Raw genomic sequence first — 10,481 nt, forward strand, 5'->3', positions numbered from 1 at the left:
CTGATATCAAAATCTGTTAATAGCACAACTGAACAAGTAGATGAAATAAGTAGTGACCTTGAAGACAGTCACCTGTTGAAAATACAGGTCAGAGGAGACAAAAGAAAAAAAAATGAAGCACTCCTACAAGATCTAGAAAATAGCCTCATAAAGGGCAAATATAAGAATCACTGACCTTAAAGAGGAGGTAGAGAAAAAGATAGTGGTAGACAGTTTATTCAATGGGATAATAACAGAGAACTTCCCAAACATAGAGAGATATCAATATTCAAGTAAGAGATTATAGAATACCAGGCTGATTTAAGCCAAAGAAGACTACCTAATGGCATCAACCTTGGAAAAGAATTTATGACTAAGTCCTCACCAAAAGCAACTGCAACAAAACCAAAAATTGAGAAGTGGGACCTAATTAAACTAAAGAACTGCTGCACAGCAAAAGAAACTATCAACAGAGTAAACAGACAACCTACAGAATGGGAGAAAATACTTGCAAGCTATGCATCCATCAAAGGTCTAATATCCAGAATCTTTAAGGAACTTAAATAATTCAACAAACAAAATACAACCCCATTAAAAAGTGGGGATTAAAAAGACATGAACAGACACTTCTCAAAAGAAAACATACAAGTGGGCAGCAAACATATGAAAAAAATGCTCAATGTCACTAATCGTCAGAGAAATGCAAATCAAAACCACAATGAGATATCATCTCACACCAGTCAAAGTGGCTTTTATTGAAAAGTCAAAGAATAACAGGTGTTGGCTGGGCTGCAGAGGAAAGGGGATTCTTTTACACTGTTGGTGGAGATGTAAATTAGTTCAGCCACTGTGGAAAGCAGTTGGGAGATCTCTCAAAGAAATTACAACTACTATTTGACCCCACAATTTCATTACTGGGGATATAACCAAAAGAAAACAAATCGTTACACCAAAAAGACACATGTACCGATATGTTATTGCAGCATTATTCACAATAGTAAAGACATGTAATCAACCTTGGTGCCCATCAATGATGGAATGCATAAAGAAAATGTGGTACATATACACCATGAAATACTATGTAGCCATAAAAAAAGAGTGAAATCATGTCCTATGCAGCAACATGGATGCAGCTGAAAGCCTTAAGTTAATGAACACACAAACATGAAATAATGATAAGGAGACTGAATCAGTAATAAAAAATCTCACAACCAAGGAAAACAAGTGAATTCTACCAAATTTAAGAAAAAATTAATGCCAAGCCTTCTTAAACTCTTCCCTAAAAATAAAGAGCAGAGAACCTATCCACACTCATTCTGTGAAGCCAGCATTATCCTGATACCAAAGCCAGACAAGGACACTACAAAAAAACTATCCCTGATGAACACAGATGGAAAAATCTTTAACAAAATACTAGCAAACCATATTACAAAACACATTAAAATGATCATACACCATGATCATCAACTGGGAATTATTCCTGGGATACAAGGGTGGCTCAACAAACAAAAGTCAGTAAATATGATATATCATATTAACAAAATAAAGGATAAAAATCATATGGTCATCTTGATAGACGCAGAAAAAAAATTTTTTTTTACAAAATTCATCAGCCTTTCAAGATAAAAAAAATTTCAAAAATTAAGAATAGAAAGAATGTACCTCAACATAATAAAAGTCATGCAACAAGTCCACAGCTAACATCATACTAGATAGTAAAAAGGTTAAAACATTTCCTCTAACATAGGAAAAAAGCAAAGCAAAGATGCCCACTGTTACCACTTCTATTCAACATTGTGTTAGAAGTCTTAGCCTGAGAAATTAGGCAAGATGAGGGGAAAAAAAGCATTCAAATGTGAAAGGAAGAAATAAAATTGTTTGCAGATGACATAATCTTGTATTAGAAAATTCTAAAATGCTACCAAAAATCTATTAAAACTAATAAATTACAGTTGCAAAACACAAAACCAACATAAAAATCAGTGGTTTCTATATACAAACAAGGAAGCATACCCAAAAATTACAAAAACAATCCCATTTATAATAGTGTCAAAAATCAATACAATACTGATGAATAAATTTAAGCAAGGAGGTGAAAAACCTGTACACTGAAAACTAAAAAACACTGAAGAAAGAAATTGAAGAAAACACAAATAAAGGGGCAGATATCCTGTGTTTATAGATTGGAAGACTTAATATTTTTAAATGTCCACACTACCTAAAGAATTCTACAGATTCAGTCCTATCCCTATCAACATGGCAATGGCATTTTTCACAGAAGTAGAAAAAACAATCCTCAAATTTATGTGGAATCACAAAAGACCTAAACAGCCAAAGCAATCTTGAGCAAAAAGAACAAAGCTGGAACCATCACATTTCCTGATTTCAAAATACACTAGACATTTAATAGTCATGGTATGGACATTTAAAAAGACATATAGACCAATAGAACAGAATAGAATATCTAGAACAAAATCCACATATTTATGGGCAACTGATCATCAACAAAGTTGCCAAGAACATACAATGGAGAAAAGAGTTTCTCCAGTAAATGGTGTTGGAAAAACCTGGATATCCACATACGGAAGAATAAAATTGGAACCTTATCTCCCACCATATGCAAAAATCAATTCAAAATGGATTACAGACTTAATTATAAGACCAGAAACTGTAAAATTACTAGAAAAAAGCAGGGGGAAATCTTCTTGATATTGTATGGGAAATGATTTTTTAGATATGACCCCCAAAGTGCAGACAACAAAAGCAAAAACACACAAATGGAATTACATGAAACTGAAAAACATGTACAACTGCAAAGGAAACAACAGAGTGAAGAGACAACCTGTGGAATTGGAGAATATTATGGGACTTCAAAAACCTTTTGGAAAAATGGAATTAAAAGATTAAAATGTAAACATTACTTCTCAACATAAGCTCCATCAAGTTTAAGATACCTTTGTGATACTAGCCGTTTACCCTATTCATAAAGAACTGAGGAATTTAGCCATATCAATGCAAGCTTTTTCACATTTCACATTAACTGAGGAAAAAATAGGTGCCCTTTAGAGATTTTTTTTTAAGATTAGGAAACAAAAAGAAGTCAGAAGGGGCCAAATCAGGTCTGTAAGGTGGATGCCTAATGATTTCCCATTGAAATTCACAAAATTACTTTTGTTTGATGAGAGGAATGAGCAGTAACATTGTTGTGGTGGAGAAGGACACTGGTGAAGCCTTCCAGGAGTTTTTCTGTGGCTTTCTGAAAACACTCTCATAATAAGCAGACATTATCATTCTTTGGCCCTCCAGAAAATCACCAGGCAAAATGCCTTGAGCATCCCAAAAAACTGTTGCTAAGATCTTTACTCTTGACAGAGCCATTTTTGCTTTGACTAGACTTCCACGTCTTGGTAGTCATTGCTTTAATTGTAATTTCTCTTTGGGATGATACTGGTAAAGCCATGTTCATCTCCTGTTACAATTCCTTAAAGAAATGCTTCAGGATTTTGATCCCACTTGTTTAAAATGTCCAATGAAAGCACTGATCTGGGCACAATGGTTTTGGCATCCATTGAGTGGAAAATTTGCTCCACTTTGACAGTCAGATTTACATAAGCAGAACAAATTGAGACGTCTGTGGTGTTGGCTATTATTTGTACTATTAATCATCAGTCCTCTTCAATTAGGACACAAATGATTGATTTTTTTTCCTTACAACTAAGTTGTTGTGTACAGCCTGCTGCTACAGGTTTCATTTTCAACATAATTTAATCCCTTTTTTTATTTTTTAACAACATAATGAGTTTATATTTCATATAGTACTTCTCACCATGGGGACAAACTCCGATGACATGAGTTTACCTATGTAACAAGCCTTCACATGTACCCCAAACCTAAAATAAAAGTTTAAAACAATAAATAAATAAAGGACTTTTTAAAATTAACTCTTTTCTCCATTTTAATGTTAGATACGCTGAATGCATTTTTCTAATTTTTTTTTCTCCAGAGATAAAAGCATCTTCTATGTTTGGCTATTTGATATCTAAATACAATATTAACTTGAGAAATAACAAAACAAAAGTCTAATGAAAATATGAAGAAAAGACTCCTTAATGATTTAGGAGGCAGAGATTATAACTGAACAGTGGTGATTTCTTAGGATTCTGGGCAAGAACTTCCTTCTTCCTATTTCATGTGCTTTTTATTTCTTGAAGGCAGGGTTTTACTCTGTCAACAAGGCTGTACTGCAGTGGCGTGATCACTCCCCCGTCAGCCTCTCAAGTAGCTGGGACGAACTACACATGCATGCCACCATGACCAGCTTAGAGAATTCTAAAACTGTGAAATATTACTTATGTAAATTTCAGCCATCTTACTTCTTGAACCCCCTTTCTAGCCAGAAAATACAAATTATAGGCTGCATTTTTCAGTGCATTATTTATTGCAAGGAAAACAATTTTTCTAATTTGCATATAAATGTGTTCTCATTTTATAGGAAACAACTAATAATGTAGGACTCCCCTATTTACTGTTTTTTGGAAACTTTCCAACACCAAAGCTCAAGTTTAGCCTCACTAGTACAAAGGTTTTCAGGGCGAAGTTTGATTCGGGATGCCCTTCAAAGTCACATCTGTCCATTTCTCTTTTGTGAACATACCCCCAAGCAAGCACAGATGCCTGTAATGCCCAGAATCACACCTAACAAGAGAGTAATTGCAACTCTGGCTTCTATTTCTTCAACAAAATGCAGCAACACAAGCAGTAAAATGAGGACTAAGAGCTATTGTGTTGAAACAGAAGTCATGATGGTGGGGTCTTGATGGCTGAAGTTTGCAAAGAAACAGTATATATACAATTCTATCTGACTGGAAATGTTCCCTTCCTGGAGCTGTGGATGCTGAGGCTAAGGGGTTCCACTTGACACTGCCTTCCAGGAAGCAACCATTACAGGAATCTGGTTCCTTTTTTTTTTTTTTTTTTTTTTTTAAACAAAGAGGAAGTATATCTTTATTGGAAACATAATAAAGAGAAGTCATGCATTATATTAAAAAATAATTTCCATACTTTTTTCTCTTATAAAAATATACATTTAAAAAGCTTTACGAAAAAAATGGATAAACATAAGAAAATAAAAACAATCCATATTCCTCCTCATAATTCCAACACTAGTGATGGACATTGTTAATGTTTTGGTATATATAGACCTTTCCAGAGGCACAGTAGAAATGTTTTGTTTTTAAAAAATTGGTATTGTATTGTACATGTGGGTTTATTTTTTATTTTTTTATTGTACTTTAGGTTCTGGGGTACATGTGCAGATCAGGCAGGATTGTTGCATAGATACATACATGGCAAGGTGCATCCTCCCATAACCCGTATCTGGCATTTCTCCCCATGTTATCCCTCTCCACCCTCCCCACCTTTTTAAAAGGAGTTATCCATTTGAAAATTGCTGATTTCCCTGGGGCATTATCTCCATTAACTAACTTTCTTTCTTTCTTCTCTCTTTTTCTTCCTTACAAGGAAATCTAATGTACAGTTTGGTAACTATAGTTAATACTGCATTGTATACTTGAAATGTGCTGAGAATAGATATTAAATGTTCTCACTACACACACACACACACACACAAAAATGGTACTCAGACAACTGGACTTCAGAGTAATCAAACAGTTGCTAAGGGAAGTTACACTCTAGAGAAGTATTCCAGCTCATAAAGGAAAAATAAAATGACACAATTAGAATATTATTATTTTACAAACACTGATGAAATAAAGAATCTAGGCAATGATCACTGATGGCTACTAATATCACAGCCATCAGTGAAAACAACTAAAAAAGCCAAACAACTAACATGCAAAACCCCTGATGGAAGTACACCACACCACCTATGAAATATTTCTGCAAAAAAATCTGGTAAGAGCTTTTATGATCTTAATTACTAATTTATAGGAAATATAGAGAACACAGAAAAAATAAACATATTAAGGAATGGGGACATAAACAGCAAAATTCAAAATGCAGGAAACTACCTGACTTCTTTAAAAAATACATTGCAAGAAAAAAAAGGAAAAAACCTATGGATTCAACTAGACATAAGAGACACCTCAATCAATCACAATACATAAGCCTTGACAAATCAATTGTATAAGATTTTATGAGACAGTCGGTGAAATTTGAACACTGTGTGTTTGATGATTACTAATAAAATTCTGTTATACTGACATGTGAGGAAAAACTGGTAACTATGTGAGGTGATAGATATGATAATTAACCTGATTGTGGTAATCATTTCACAGTGTATGTATATATATATATATATATATATATATATATATAAACATCATGTTGTACACTATTAAATATATAAAATTTTCATTTGTCAATTATATCTCAATGAAGCTTGAGGGGAAAAGAAGAAAATAGTAGGAGGTCTTCTTACAGCAAAAAGAAAAGAGTGAACTTCTCAAGTGTTTATCAGCCACATCTTACAGCAAAAAGAAATCAGTGAGCTTCTCATGTGTTTATCAGCCACAGAAATGTCTGATGTTGCTATAGGTCAGTAGTGTCAAGGAATACAGTTAAATGACTTAGAAATAAAACTACTGAAAATTAAAAAAAAAATCATCCAGAATTAAGAATATGACTGAGGTTTGGAAAGTAGAGCATTTTTCTCCCAGGAAAAAAAACCTGCAAAGTCTTTGTAGTCAATAAAAGTAACCCTAAAGCATTTTGAGTTGAACTTATTTATATTAATAAGCAATAATTCTTTGTAGAATACTAATTTGTTACAGTGAAATTTCTATATTCCTTTTCTCAAAGGCCAAGTTCAGGATAATATACGCCCAAATAATTAGATAGGACTTTAAGAGCTAAACACAGTTTAAATTCCGCCAGGACAATGGAGCCTACTAACAAATTATCTAGATTGTGAAGGAAATTTCTCTATCAACAGCCTCTTTCTGATCTACTTATCCCTGCCTTCTGCCAGGAGCAGGCATAGGAGCTCAATACTCCAAGACTCACAAAAGAGGAAGAGAAGGAGGGAAAAATGGTATTTTATTAAATAAACAAACAACCTCTTAAACATATTATTTCCAAACCTTGCATTCAGATTTCGAAAATCTGAAATTTTATATTTATAAAGGTCTCAGAGAATTTGTCATTTAACACATTGCAGCAAATACATTGACAAATCATAGTAAAGTGAGCTGAGGGAATCTCAATTTCATTCATAATTATAGCAGCTTTCTTTTAACCTGTGGTATCTCTAAGGGAACATGATCAAAAGAGTGTGGCAGAAAGCAAGGAGAACAGGAGCTATTTATGAACTTAGCAAAAGAAAAAGCAGAAGGGTGATAAAAACGCAGAAAGATCTTGAACCAAGATGTTAACAAAAATCAAGGAAAATAAATGAGCTTTTTAAATGATACGCACTACCATTCTTTACGTTTAATATTGTTCTAGGCTTCAATTTCAACAAAATTCTAATATACCACAGCATTTTGATATTATATCATTTGTGAAAAATGAGGTTTTTACTTTTAGACTGAATGGGTACTTCCAAATTATATATAACCTTTAGTCTAAGATATTCACTGTTCTCAAAAGAGTTGAGCCAGTAGAATGTGCACTCATTTTCAATGACCTCCTTCTGGTATAAAATCTACAGAAAAGGGTGCTTAATTAGCAGCTATTCATCTCTGATTGTATCACCAACTGCTGCCAACAGGTTTTTTAACACATGGATATAAAGCATGAAGTAATTATTCCAAAGGGTCAGGCGCAGTGGCTTACACCTGTAATTCCAACACTTTGGGAAGCTGACGTGGGAGGATAACTTTAGGCCAGAGTTTGAGACCACTGTGGTTGATATGGTGAGGCCCCGTCTCTACAAACAGATTTTTAAAAATTGTTCCAAAGATTGAAAGATGTAGATGTTTGTTTTTATGACATTTTATTTGGGAAGTTAGTAAGTAATCCATGCTTGATCTGACTACAATAAATTTTAGAATAAACTAGTGGAATGGCCACAAGAGAGCCCATCTGCAATAAATAGCAAACATCACCTAAAGATAGCAGCAGCAGTTACCGTTTGTTAAGAAGTTTCTATTTCCGAGGCATGTTACTGAATACTCTATAAGACATGCATTATCATATTTAAACCCCACAACAATTCTAAATAAAGTATCACAATATGTAACAATTTAACATTAATGTCACAGATGAGAACAAAGTCTGACAGTTGGTCTACTACTAGAAAAACTATTTACTGTGCTACAATTCCTACAGTTAATAATATTGATAATTATTTTTGCCTCTTTTTAAACATTAAAATATCATAATTCCTTTTAAGGCATTTGTGAATATTTAACCAGGTTATTTTTATATTCCCAAAGATGTGGAAGAAAAAATGAAGCAGAAAGATTAAAATAATATGTAATTACTAGGGCTAAAATTAAAGTTTTTCCTGTTTTCTTAAATATTATTCTAGTGATGTGAACACAAAAGACTCATAAATACTAGCGCAATATAACTTTGTTATTTATTTAGATTTTTATGAAAATATCACTGTGGATCACATTATATTACAACAAATACAGCCATTAAGATATGCTAGCTTATAATATGGACGTCTCATCATTATATTTCCTTTTCATGAGATTCTTTAGAAAATGATAACAGATGAGAAGTCAACAACCAATGGCATATGTGCAAATAACCTACGAGTCATGCCATGTCAAGCCTCTCAGCCTACTGTTATGACCAGTTCCTGGAGAACATTTATTTTTATGACTCCTAACTCACCCTTATTCTTATCATAAACTCCAAGCTCACCTCCAGTCTTAAGCTTCCAGAAGCCATCCATGGCACCAGTATCATTTCTTTTTCTTTTTGGACCTCCCTATTCCTGCCTTCTTGGCATACTAGTCTTTTGATACATTGATGCCATAAACTTTGTGAGTGTTCTACTCCCAAATACGGGAATAGAACTCCAGCCTGTTCTATTAGGAATAGTTCTTTATATAGAGTTTGATTAATCTTCGGGCTCTAAATTATATAACTTATTTGCATCGGCATTTTGCTAGTGATAGATATGCCTGTGAGTACTATAATCTCAGTGCCCAGATTTGTATTTATTTTCTTAAATGACAAACATCATATTCACAATACTTAGTCTATAGTTAAAAGAATCATAGGAGTATCTCCAAACAACTAGAACTAACCCTGCACTCAGCAAGGATAAACATTTAGTGAATTGATTTGATATATTTTACTCCATGATCTATCTATCTATCTATCTATATATATATATATATATATATATATTTTTTTTTTTTTTTTGAGACAGAGTCTCTCTGTCGCCCAGGTTTGAGTGCAGTGGTACAGTCTCGGCTCACTGCAACCTCCGTCTCTTGGATTCAAGCGATTCTACTGCCTCAGCCTCCTGAGTAGCTGAGATTATAGGCCTGTGCCACCACACCTGCTTAATTTTTGAATTTTTAGTAGAGACGGGGTTTCACCATGTTGACCAGGCTGGTCTCGAACTCCTGACGTCAGGCGATCCTCCTAACTTGGCCTCCCAAAGTGCTGGGATTATAGGCGTGAGCCACTGCACCCAGCCTACTCTATGATCTTCTGATATTCAAAGCACTACACCTTATGTGACACCTCCACAAAAATACAATTTTCACATATGCTCATTTAACTAACAATTATTGAGTATCTACTGTGTGTCAGAATCTGTGCTGGGCCTAGGTTTTCAGTAAAAGATGGGGTACTTACACAGTTCCTATATTTTTGTATAATTTTCTTGATATTTCCAGATTAAGCACAAGACTCCAAATCTTAGCATAGTACTCAGCATACAGCGTTAAATACTTGACTGATATTAAAATGCCAAAATTAATCTAAAACTAAAAATTTTAGCCAATACTACTCCCAATCACACCTCCACCTTATACTCTGGTGCCAGAGTATAATAAGTACCAAGATAGCAATAAGTACCAAAGCAACAACAACAAAGTTTTCTATACTCCTGATAGAGATATAAAGGATGAATGAGGAAAAAGGAGTAAGCTCTCATATTAAGAAAAGAACACTGGCCAGGAGTGGTGGCTCACACCTGTAATCCCAGCAAATTGGGAGACAGAGGCAGGTGGATTGCCTGAGCTGAGGAGTTTGAGGCCAGCCTGGGCAATGTGGTGAAACCCCCTCTCTACCAAGGATTGAAAAAATTAGCCAAGCATGGTGGCACATGCCTGTGGTCCCAGCTACTTGGGAGACTAAGGTCAGAGGATCACTTGTCCCAAAGAGAAAGAGGTTGCAGTGAGGAGAGATCATGCCACTGAACTCCAGCCTGGGTGACAGAGAGATACCCTGTTTAAAAAAGAATGAAAGAAAGAGAGAGAGAGAGAGAAGAAGAAAAGAAAGAAAAAAAAGAAAGAAAGAAAGAGAAAGAAAGAAAGAAAGAAAGAAAGAAAGAAAGAAAGAAAGAGAGAGAG

The 10,481-nt window shown here is 34.4% G+C and overlaps 1 protein-coding gene and 1 pseudogene across 1 annotated transcript in view; both read right to left on the reverse strand.

Moving 5' to 3' along the window:
* The window catches only part of TEX11 (testis expressed 11), a 325,387-nt gene that overhangs the window by 242,436 nt on the left and 72,470 nt on the right, over nt 1–10,481 (reverse strand). The window lies entirely within an intron of this gene.
* LOC116535073 lies at nt 4,601–4,780 on the reverse strand (annotated as a pseudogene).

Source organism: Sapajus apella, unplaced genomic scaffold (genome assembly GCF_009761245.1).
Source record: "Sapajus apella isolate SASKATOON/1434 unplaced genomic scaffold, GSC_monkey_1.0 scaffold91, whole genome shotgun sequence".
Classification (NCBI taxonomy): Eukaryota; Metazoa; Chordata; class Mammalia; order Primates; family Cebidae; genus Sapajus; species Sapajus apella.